The sequence below is a fragment of the Phacochoerus africanus genome, chromosome 2, assembly GCF_016906955.1.
Source record: "Phacochoerus africanus isolate WHEZ1 chromosome 2, ROS_Pafr_v1, whole genome shotgun sequence".
NCBI lineage: Eukaryota > Metazoa > Chordata > Mammalia > Artiodactyla > Suidae > Phacochoerus > Phacochoerus africanus.
In genome coordinates this window covers 75,105,402-75,118,229 of record NC_062545.1, presented here as the reverse complement: position 1 = coordinate 75,118,229, position 12,828 = coordinate 75,105,402, and the positions used below count along the sequence as shown (strand labels likewise).

Below are 12,828 nucleotides of genomic sequence, written 5' to 3'. Positions count from 1 at the left end.
CTTTAGAGTTAGTCAGACCTAGCTCTAAGTCCTGCTCTGCCAAACTTTATGGCCTTGGGCAAGCTATATAACCTCCTTAAACCTCAGTTCCCTTACAGAATTGTGAGGATTAAATGAAGTAACATGTGCAATACTTACTGCAGTTCACTTAAGCACGAAGTGAATGTTAACCGTTAGTATTTCTTGTTGTGCCCTCACAATGAGATTGAGGGAAAGAAAATAAGAAGTTGAGCCCTCTGACACCATATGCCCTTTAGGGTACCCTGAGTATCTGGGCAACTGGGAAAATTTTCACCTACTTTCCAGGACTTTGGCCTTAGGGAATAGCACCCTATAGGAAATAGCACCACTGGGAACCAAAATAAGGGTTTTATAAATATTGTTTCAGCACTCTGAGAACCAGTTCTTCCCCCAGTACCATGCTAGTCTAGTATTCCACTTAGGAACATTTGACTTTCAAATGCATCTTCAAGGATATAAAATAGAGGAAAGAAAATGATGGCTTGTAAGCCAGTGCTGTCAGTAAGCAACTAAATCTTCTGTGCCTAGTCACTGCATGTCTGATGTTTCAGGCAAGTTATCTGCTGCAGAGGCTGCCTGCATTAAAGGTCTACTGAAGAGATTAGAGCTGCACTGTCAGTGTTCCTGCTCTGCTTCCCCCAATGGGAGCCTGATGTATTAAGCAGAAAATCCCCAGCAGTCCTTTCACTCTTGCCAGATAAGTGGCCTGGCCTAGACAGCTTGATATGATTTGAAGAACAAAGTAACTAAGCAAAGATTACATTGCCCCCCAAATACCCTAGAAGTAACAGGGCTTCAAGAGATTTTGTACCATGTTTGATTTCTTGAATTTACTTCATTGGGTGTAGCAAGTGTCTCTGGCCTTCCTCCTGAGCTCCCATGGCTGCCCCTCCTATGATCTGTGACACATTGGACAGAGTTCAGTCATCTTCAGCAGTCTCTTAATCTAGTTTTGTAGAATGTATAGTTTTGAGTGTAGTAAGAATAGGTATTCCATATGCAAAACCTGGTTCTTAACCCTTTTCATATATCCTTAACCCTTTTCATTCAGTCTTCACTAAAGAGTAGGTATTATTATCCCCATTTTATGCAACAGGAAAAAAAAAATCAAGGCTGGGATAGGTTAAATAACTTGTCCCAGGTATCACAGCTTAGTGAGAGGAGGAGCCAGATTTCAAACCCAGGCCGTGGGACTCCAAGTCCAGTCCACGCTTTTCAGCATTATCCTGCATTATCTGAATAAAAATTTAATATATGGCTCCTAATAGTGAAAATATATATTGCTTTCTCTTCCAAATTATTTTTCCTTCAGGATGAAATGTAAAACTTTGGTTTCTGGGAGAAACCACATTCTTAGATCTTATTAAATTGCGTATCAAATTCTTATTTAAACCCTGGCCCATCTTGAAATTGCATTTGAACCTTGCTGAATCTTTGTGTTTCACTGTAGAACATAATTTTAAGTATGTTGTCATTATAAACTTCACCTCTTGCAAGAAGGTGCTAGACTGTGATCTTGGAAATAGGGTATATAAAAGGCTTATCTTTACATTAAGAGATTACCAAGTAAGATGGTTTTTTTAGTGAACTGCCTAAAAGAAAATTTGGTATATTTCCATGAGTAATAGACTCAAGATTAGCTTTGAATGTTAAAAGAGCATTCTCCTAGCTAGTTCATTGTTGCCATGACAGTGCTGGCAGTGCAAGTGTTGTAGTAACTCCTTGCAATGATCTTATTTTAGACCCTAACGTTTGCAGTGCTGAACATCCCCTTCCCCGCCCCATAAGTAACTCTAGTGGAAAAGTACTGGTTTTATAACTGGCTTCTGGCTTTGTAGCTGAAAGACTGCACTATTGTGGGCTTAAAAAAAAAATAGTGTAGGAGTGTTGAGTGTTTTTCCCGTGGATTATAAATGCTTGAAATTTCCCAAAATATGGTATTGCATTACATGTCATACAGCAAGTTGTTTACAGCTAAAAAGGAAAGTGGCCTCAGTTGTCTTTTTATGAAATCAAGCCTAGGTTATATCATTACTTTGATCGCACAGAGAAATCATTTTGCCATTTGTATGTGCACACTTTAAAGCCTTTGGATTCTTATTTATTATGGAAAATTATCACTAGAATCATAAAAGATGATGCTTAAATAGTGTAAAAGGCACTCTTCTCTTGTCCTTTCCATAATTCAACATTTATCTGATCAAATTGGAGTATTTTAATCTTGATTTTTTAAATTATGAACTAAAGTTATAAAATGATTTTAAGTACCCAATTTGAACTGTGTACTTAATTGTTTAGAGTCTTAATTTTGTTACTTATATGTTACAAAATTAGATTTCACTGATGTTTTCTAATTGTAAATCCCATTATAACTATACTATTAAGCACAAAATATTTTCAAACTCATAGTAGTGCCATTTTGTATACTTTTGCATTCCATTTGTTAGGTCAGAGTTTCATTGTCTATGGCATGTGCACTAAAAATCTAGTATAGCATGAAGAAAAAAATTGATTATGGCAACAAACCTGGTAAAAGAAGATGGAAAATCTGTTACACTTCCTTAATTAGTGACAACTACCAACAAATGATTACATATACTTTTTTTCCCTAAATGCCACCTTAAACATTTAGTTCATCTACCTTAGATGCTAGAGATTTAAGCAAATCTCACATGATTGGGTCTGTAGTGAGTATTGCAGTATGAGTGTTTGACAAGCCCTTTTCCTGCTTTTTTTCATTTTAACATATAAAAGTAATTTTCAAAACAAAAGTCTGTCTCCAAGCTAGACTTGTATTTTGCTTTTTCACCAAGCAATGCATATTTTTTCTTGATTTTGTTTTTATTATTTTTTATTCCCTTTAGTGCACTGTATTATTGTAAATAAATCTTTAGTGGTAATTGTTCAGATTAAGAGGTGTTTAATTCCAGTTTATACTGGTCTTCATTGGTTCCTGATTTGAACTTGGAAGTAGTTGTATAGTAAAATGTGAAGAGTAAAACCTTGAGGTAAATATTCTGTCATTTAGTACCACAAATTTATATTAAATGCCATTTATTGGTTGGAATGAAACTATATTATGGCTCTTTCTGCTTTCTTAAAATAATTAATAACAAGGTTATTTATTTTTTTTTCTGAACTCCACCTCACCTCTAGCTGATCTCCCTCTCCATCTAAGGCTGAAATGGGTATACTTTTTAAAAATAAGAATTCATTTTAAATCTTTCTTTATGCCTGATACTATTCTAATTCTGTGAGAGATATAAAAAGTTGAAAACTACTACTACCATTAAGAATTTTACAGTAATCTAGAGAAAAACATTAAGAATAAATCAAGACTTTCACTAAAAATGTTAAATTTTATGGTAGTATGTTGACAGCTGTGGAACTCTCTTGGTGGGGGTGTATCTACATAGTAATTACACATCCAGGAAATCATCTGAAAAAGATTGATGTATGATGATAATCCCTGTAAGTGTTATTTATGATGTAAATGTGTTATCTTTACATATCTTTATATATAAGTTGATAATCTAAATATCCAGTTATTAAATTATTAGTTAAATTATAGTACATCTGTATAAAGGACTATAACACAGTTATTGAAAATTGTTTTAAAATACATAAAAGAGGAAATTATATATTTAAGTGGAAAAGCAACTTTTAAAATAGTAGGCCAAATATATATATTTTTATAGAGAGAGGGAAATGTCAGGAAACCTTCATGTACCAGAAGAGTTACACTTGTTCTCCTTTAGAGGTTAGAGTATTAGAGATTTTATATTTCTTTTTATAATAATTATTAACAAATGTAATTTTATTGAGTGTTTACTGTATGCTGTGCTTAGTTATAAGCATCTTACATATAACATTTGTCAGATTTCAGGTGGGTTACAGGTTTTGAGGAAGATATCTTCCCAAAACAAATACACAAATATGAATGCACCCACTCACTTTGAGATTAGATTAAGTTTCTTGATTTTTTTAGCTAAGGAAACAGGACCTTCTCAAAATCTGGGCTCTTTCTTTGAGAAGAAGCACTTGCAGCCTGCTTGGGTGCTGCTTTCCCTGGCCCCCAGTGCTCCTAAAGGTGGTGCAATTGCTGCTGACACTCCCAGGGTCACACCATATCTGCAAGACTCAATTCCTGTTATTCTCTTGTGTTTTTCCACTTAAGGTTTACATTCACATTCTGAAATAATGTATACAAACTTTCTCTGTACTTCCTTTGAAGGCCCATTTCCCTGCAATGTCTAGTTTTACACATACAACAGTTCTGTGACTTGAATTTTACTTTTTATAGATGAAGAAACAGAACTATTAGGTAACTTAATTCAAGTACTGAATATGGAGAGTCAGGAGGCATGTCTGACTCCATGTTCTTAACCACTAATCTGTTTTCCTATAGTCTTTGTGTTTTTATTCGTGAGCACGTATTACTTTTATGTTGGAATATGACTTAAAATCAATGTGGGAAAATTATATAACATTCACAGTGTTACAGTAATTCAGAGCAAGGAAAGATCTGAGTGGGTTGGGATAATAAAGACAGCTTAGTGGAGCAAATAAATTTTAATGTAATAATTAACTTTTCTTCTCAGCTTATCTGTTTACACAAGTACACACTGCTTCTATCCTCAGCATGCCCAAACCAAACCTCTTATGACTGGCTGTAACTAATGCTCTGTTGTTCTTTCCTGCAGACTAAGTTTGGCCTAATTTTTGTTTCCTTTCTCTGGCCCCCTTTTATTTTCCTTTTGCTGTCTGTCAGTGCGTGTGTGAACATGTAACCATAACTTTTGTCAAAGCCCTCTCTCACTTTATTATGAATAAAACACTAGCTTGGCTGTTTCCATGTGGTAATGCCATCATAATTTAATGTTTGAGCTGGCTAAAAGTAGTTGTAAAAATTGCATTCATTATATTTAAAAAACTCATTGGAAGGAAATAGAACTCAGATCTTGAATATTGTCTGATGAGTTAACCTTATAGCATAAACTGATGTTCAATCAGTATGCACTGGCACAGCAGTACTTTTTTAAATACTAAAGTATTTTCATACCAGTTGGTAAATAGGAAACAGAAACTCCAAAAAGCAATAAAATTAATAAATTAATAATATATAGTCAGGATAGGTGGTTTATCTTAGAAACCACACATGCACTTCGATTCCAAGCTGGTCTGGTCACTGAAGCATGGAGCTAGGAAGTTTGCTCAGATGTTCTGTTATTTATTTCAGATGTTGGAAGTACAAAAGCTCTTGGGTGGGAGAGAGAGACCCAGCAGGTGAACTGAGGAGAACGTAATCAGCAACCCACAAAAGGAGTACCCAGTTGTGCCAAGAAGACAAGCAGGGTTCAGGCCTTGGTGGTGACTGGGGAGGCTGCTACAAGCCAATGACAGAGACTCTCAGGGTATTGTCTCTCAGGTGGGCTTGAGCAGTGTTTCTTTGTTTAACAACTGAATTATTGCTTCATAACAAATTTGGTGACTTAAAACCATACACATTGTCTCAATTGCTGTGGGTCAGAAATCTGGTTATAATTGAGATAGGATCCCTGCTTCAGGGTCTCCCATGAAGCTGCAGTTAGTTAATGTCTTGACCAGGGCTGTGGTCTCATCTGAGGCTCAAATGGCAAGGAACACATTTTCAAGCTCACATAGTTGTTGGAAGGATTCGATTCCTTGAGAGCTGTTGAATTGAGAGCCTCAATTCCTTGCTGCTAGCTCACTGGCAGCTCTCTCTGTTCCTTGCCATGCGGGTCCCTCCACCTGCGTTTCAGAGAAAGTACCTGAGAAGAACCAGAGCCAGGTACTAGCAAAGAGTGCCAGCAAGACAGAAGCCACAGTCTTTTTTTTTTTTTTTTTTTTTTTTGCTTTTTAGGGCTGCAGGTGCAGCATATGGAAGTTCCCAGGGTAGGGGTCAAATCAGAGCTGCAGCTGCTGTTCCTACACCACAGCACAGCAACTCCAAATCCAAGCCCTGTGTGTGACCTATACCACTGCTCTCAGCAATGCCACTGAACGAGGCTAGGGATCAAATCCACATCCTCATGGATACTAGTTGGATTAATTTCCACTGCGCCATGATGGGAACTCCCAGAAGCCACAGTCTTTTATAACCTAATCTTGGAAAGGACATTGCCATCATTTTTTTGCCTTAATCTGTTCATTGGGAGCAACACACAAGATCCAGCCCATACCCAAGGGGAGCATATAAAAACAATGGAATGAACACCAGGAGGCAGGGCAGCAATCATTGGGAACCATTTTAAAGCAGCCTGCCACAATAGCTCATCTTTTGAAGCTAGGTGCAAGGAAGAGCACGTCTCCCTGTTTACTGTGAAGAGTTGTGATTTTATTTATTTATTTATTTATTGCCTTTTCTAGGGCCACTCCCATGGCATATGGAGGTTCCCAGGCTAGGGGTCTAATTGGAGCTGTAGCTGGCGGCCTACACCAGAGCCAGAGCAACGCCAGATCCGAGCTGCGTCTGCAACCTACACCACAGCTCATGGCAATGCCGAATCCTTAACCCACTGAGCAAGGCCAGGGATCGAACCGGCAACCTCATGGTTCCTAGTCGGATTTGTTAACTACTGAGCCATGACAGGAACTCCCAAGTTGTGATTTAATTTATATTCTCAGAAACCTAGTTAATGCCGACAGAGGGTGTGGTCCAGCAAGTGATAGTTTGAGCCCAGGCTCTGTTCCTCTCCCCATCCTTGCAACCAGTCTCCTGATAAAAGAACCTCACCCCATCCTGGCCAATAGATGCCCTCCTCCAATCACTGATTGGCACCCACCAAGGTTCTGTTGGAGAGGCCTGCCCACTTCCCTCTCACAGCTTCTTGACCTTTCACTTTTTTCTCCATCTTCCCCATGACTCTTCTGCCCTTATTATCCCTGTTTGATCCTAAAAAATTCCCTGCTTCCCACTCTGTGTACTAAATGTAAAACAGCATTTGTCCAGAAGGTAGGAAGTAGCAGATGGTTTTCTTATCATCATTTAATGATTATCTAATGAGCATTGAATCAAATCTTAGCTGTCTCTGTGATTTGAGGGGAAAGGGAAATAAAAATAAAACCTAAAACTTTTATGAGCATTCCCAAGTAAATAATGAGATCAAACATTATTGCAAACTCAAATTTTTATTCAAATGTCCCAAACTCAAATTGGTATACTTTACTATAGGTTTAGTGTTATTTGAAAGGGAACAGATGAAATAACTTCTTTTTTTCATTTTATAAGCCCCAGTTCTTATAGATTTTGGCTATTGCAAAACTAGGCCAAAATGATTATGTAACCGATAGCAATTTTAAAAAATTTTCACCCCACTGAATACAATGTTAAGTTGAGGCTAGGGTCTTTTCACTTGTAAGGAAAGCTCTTGATTTTAGTTTAAAAAGATCATTTATCATTTTCTTATATTAATTTTTAATATATTGGCCAAATATTTGATGAAAATTAAATTACTTTTCTCATATACACTTAAAATCAAAGAAATGCATGTATATATAATCTCCAAATGTTAACAGTGGTTACATTTGGGCTGTGGTTTATACTTTTCTACATTTTCCCCAAATTTTTATAATGGATACTTCTGTTTCTTCTAATAAAGCTAAAAAGCACATGCCATTGAAAAGAAAATAAGCTCAATGGATCACTTTATTCATACAAGATGACCTTTATGGCAAGTAGAACTTGAGTATACTCTTTGAAATGTTTCTTCTAATATGTTATGTACTAATTTTAAAAGATTCAATTCTTTAATTTTCCTTAGAAATACCTTTCTTTCAAAGATTTTGACTGTTGATAGAGCAGGCTTTTTTAGCTAATGAATTTTGCATTTGTGGGTTTTTTTCTTTGTCTTCAAAACATTGTATGAAAATTTATTCGGAATGCAGCTTCTTGTATGTAGCTTTTATGAACACTAGATGGCACCATTGCTCAACTGAAATCTGGTTTCTCCATCATATTTTGGTATTCGGGGACTTAGACAAGCTGAATGTGCAACTTAGGAATGCTTACATTTCTCTTTTGTTTTAGAGGAGGGAGTTTGGGGAGAAAGGGAAAGTTTCCAAGTTTAAGTAATAACTGAGCTTAACAGGTTCAGTTTTTTCACCTATCCATAAATTACCATATTAATAACAATGGTATCAGCCATAATTCCACAAATATTTATTGAGCACCTGCTACTTTTAGGCACTGTTCTGAAGGCACTACATACATCAGAAGGCAGAAGAGATAAAAATTGCAACCCCCATACAGCTTACATTCTAGTGCTTGCACTTTTTCTCCAGGTGCCACTCCAAGTTCTTTACTTGCATCTATCCATTAACTCATTTAATAAGAAGCAGCTGAGGCACAGAGTTTGTCTGATTCGCTCCTGTTCACCTGGCTAGTTTACGTGACAGAGCTGGGATTCAAGCTCAGACATTTAGTCTTTAAAGTTTGCTCTGTTCATCTCATCACTATACTGTCTCTCAGAAACAAAGAATATTTTATGATTCTGTTGAATGAAAATAATACAAACTTACCTGTTTGTTTATATTTGTTCCCAGATCTGTTCAAGTATTAGTGCCATTTTTATTGAAAAAAAAATACTAAAATGCCTATTTTTTAAAGTGATTCTATGGCCAACCATCATGTCTCTTTCAAGATAATATAGCTCAAGTCATAAACACAGCTGGCCTTGTTTCAGTATGTATATTTAATCATCCTTATAGGTCTATTTACTTTAAATTCCTTGTATGGTCATGTAATAATTTAGCTATGTTGTACTAATAAAAGCTTAACCAGATTGTGATTCAGTTGTTGTATGAAACATGAGGCATCAAGTATCAAAAGCTACAACTTACCACAAGAACTCCTGAAATTGGTAGTTCTTAACAGCTCAGCCTCTGTTCTTTTTTGCTGCAGAACTGTATTAGATAACTGTGATTTTTTTTTCAAGTTCCTGTTATGGCTCAGCGGAAGCAAATCTGACTAGCATACATGAGGGTGCAGGTTTGATCCCTGGCCTCGCTTAGTGGGCTAAGGATCCAGCGTTGCAGTGAGCTGTGGTGTAGGTCAAAGACGCAGCTTGGATCCTGCGTTGCTGTGGCTGTGGCATAGGCCGGCGGCTATAGCTCTAATTCAGCCCCTAGCCTGGGAACCTCCCTATGCTGTGTGCAACCCCAAAAAGATTTTTAAAAAAAGAAAAAGATAACTGTTTTTAATTGCTAATAATTAGAATTAACTATTTTAATTAAATGAAATAATTAGTAAAAGAGAATCACTGGTGTTCACCAGGGACTAGAAAGAAGTTTTCAGAGAAGAGATTATATTGGCAGATGCTACAATTTAAGGGTTCTCAAATTAAGGATTTTGGTTACATCTGGGCTGTGGTGCCCCTTAAATTGAATACAAAATTGTGTAGACTGATGAGCATTATTTCTTGGGAGAGAGCCCAGGTCTTATCAGATTTTCAGAGAGATTATAAGCCTAAAAGCTTAAGAACCACTGCTAAAACTAGAGGGGCCTACTGCATATTAAGCTTGCTTTCATTAAACTTTAGAGAAAAGTTTAAGTGACTCAAATTTATGAGTTTTAAACCAACAAAGGGAAGATTTTGTGGATTCACTGTTAGCTTATCTCTCTTGGTCTGCTGGTCCTCTTGTGGTAGTATCTCTGGTGATATTGATACTTGAGTTACTTAATGTTTGTCATAAACTGGCGGGCCCACACCAAACAGTTTAGAGGTTAAAAGTTGAAGTCTTGCTTCAAGAATGTTAAGACATAGGGAGCCCAGCTGAGCCCAGTAGTGTGCCCTTGTGTAACATGGAAAAGAAATACATACTTGGAAGCCACGAGATTTGGGGGTTGTTTTCCCTCACCAAAAGCTAATTAATACAGAAGTTGGTATTAACCACACTGTCAGGGTCCATAACCTGGTTCTCATAGCCAAACAGCTACCTTGGACAAGTTATTTAACATCTCTAAGCTTCAGTTTTATTATCCACAAAATAAGACAAGAGTGCTTTAAATCAGTGAGATAATAGCACCTTTATCTCTTTAAGGTACTCAGCATAATGCCCACCTTAGTACTTAGTATGACAAAAAAACCTTTAAATCCATCTTTGTGTATGACTCATTTGTCTAAAATAGTAAGTCTTCTTAACCTTCTAGCTCCTAATTTTGTGTTATTTTTCTTAGCTCCAAACACTACCTGACATAGTTACTTGTGGATTCTATTTGCCCTGCTAGGTTATAAGCTCAATGAAGATGGAGACATTTTGTTCATTGCTGGGCTCCCTAGGCCAGTATTAGCACATACATACAGATACCCAATAAATATTTGTTGAATGAATGAATGTTAGCTATTATTACTAATTGGCAATTTCTGTCCACCCTCCCAACTGCCTGGACCAGCTGTAGCTTCCAAATGAAGTAAGGAGACCCAGAGGAAAGTCTCTTTCCCTAACTGAGGTAGCTGAAATTATAGCTTCAAAAGGAATGTTAATCTCTTCAGGCACTCTCTACTGTGGCCTACAGACCAGCACCATCTTTATCACCTCGGAATTTGTTAGAAAAATCTCAAGGCCTCTCTCCAGTCCTAATGAATCAGACTTGAATCCCCCACTGACTCTAATGCACATTATGGTTTGAGAAGCACCATGTTGACCATTTTAAGGATTTTGGATTTTATCCTGTTGGTAGTAGAGAACCACTAAAATATTTTAGGTTGGAGATTACATTATCAGATTTTTTATTTAAAATACTCACTCTTGGAGTTCCTGTCGTGGCGCAGCGGAAACGAATCTGACTAGGAACCATGAGATTGTGGGTTTGATCCCTCGCCTTGCTCGGTGGGTTAAGGAACCAGCATTGCCGTGAACTGTGGTGTGGGTCGAAGACGTGGCTCAGGTCCCCCGTTGCTGTGGCTGTGGTGTAGGCCAGTGGCTACAGCTCCGACTAGACCCCTAGCCTGGGAACCTCCATATGCCACCCTGAAAACAGCCAAAAAAAAAAAAAAAACCAAAAAATAAATAAATGAAATAAAATAATCACTCTTGTGCAAAAACAGTGGTTGTCTTTGGGAAGGAAAACCTTTTGGCTGAGGACAAAGATGAGACGGATGGTTTTTGCAATATACTGTTCCCTACTCTTGTTCTGATATGGCCAGCATGTGACCTGTCCTCTGGCCCCAGCCCCACTCTCAGACTTATATCATGAAGAATGGACACCTGGCTTCACATTAGGGCTCTGTGCACACCCACATACAGCTACCACTTGCTCATTCCCTGGGCCTAGGGATGTCCTTATGGGCCTTGTGTTCAGCCATAGGGAGGACAACCCATAAGCCCTGAAAGAGGGCTTAGCCCACTTGAGCAGAGAGTCCTAGGGTTCAAGCATGGCGTGGATGGGTATACACCCATGGTACCATGTACTCCTCACCTATAGTGGGCTCTCGAAAGTGCAGGGACCCCCTTGTCTGGGTCTCAGAGATGTAATGCCTTTTTGTACCTCGTGTTTTCAGATCATGTAATGTACTTGTTCAATGTGACTATATTATCTACATTAAAAAATAAAATAGAATATTAAATCATAATAAAGTTACATTGGCTCCTATGTGGGCACAGAGAGGAGGGGTGCAGCAATGCAAGCCTGAAGACCAATTCAAAGGCTGTTTCAGTGTTTCAGCAATAATTGATGTTATGTTTGGGTTAGCATGATAGTAATGAAGATGCAGTTTTAACTAGTTTTTCATTTAAGTATTTCACTGCTATGTTGTTTAAATAGCATAAATTCTATATATCATTTTTTTCTTAAACAGTATGTGCAAATTAAACCTTCTAGCCCTTGAATATTTGTGTTTTTAATTTCCCCTCAAGTTTTATTACAGTTCTTTAGGATTCTAGGTTAAAATCATTTTCTCAGAACTGTGAAGATATTGTTCCATCATTTCCTAGCACCTATTGTTTATAATGAGAAGTCTTATGTCAGTCTGAATCTCATTCTTTTTTAGGAAACCTGATTTTTTTTTGTTTTACCTCCCTCTGAGAGCCTTTTCTTTTTTTTCCAACTTGTTTTAAATCTATTGAACAGTTCAAAAAGTAATACAGTAAACACCACATCCCCTTCACCTAGATTCACATGTTAACATTTTGCCACTGTGACTTTCTCTAATTTTTTTTCTCTCTTTTTGCTGAACTTCTTGAACATTACAAATTCTTCACACCCTGAATATTTTATCATGTATCTCCTAAGAGCAAGAACATTCTGGGAGCTTATGATGTTTTTATTCATCCTTAAAGTTTTGAAATATTATCAGTATATGTTAGAATGTGTATCTCTCTCTACCTACCTTTGCATTTGGGGCCCTTTAAATATAAAGATTCTATTCTCAAATTATTATTATTATTATTATTATTGTTATTTATTTTTTAATTTTTTGTCTTTTTAGGTCTGCATCTGCAGCATATGGAGGTTCCCAGGCTAGGGGTCAAATCAGAGCTGTAGCCACTGGCTGATGCCACAGCCACAGCAATGCCAGATCCGAGCTGTGTCTGCAGCCTACACCACAGTTCACAGCAATGCCAGATCTTTAACCCATTGGGCTAGGCCAGTGATCAAACCTGCAACCTCATGGTTCCTAGTCAGATTCATTTCCACTGAGCCATGATGGAAACTCCTCAAATTATTCTTATGTTATTTATTTTCCTCCATTATCTCTGTTATATCTGACCTTTTTGATCTACTGTTATATAAGTGTTTGAGCTCCATCTTAACCTTTTCCCATATGTCCCTTCTTTTTCTCTCCT

General features: G+C 37.3%; 1 protein-coding gene across 2 annotated transcripts in view; it reads left to right on the top strand.

The window, feature by feature from the left end:
- The window catches only part of SESN1 (sestrin 1), a 117,856-nt gene that overhangs the window by 10,911 nt on the left and 94,117 nt on the right, over positions 1 to 12,828 (top strand). The gene's annotated exons all lie outside the window — the stretch shown is intronic.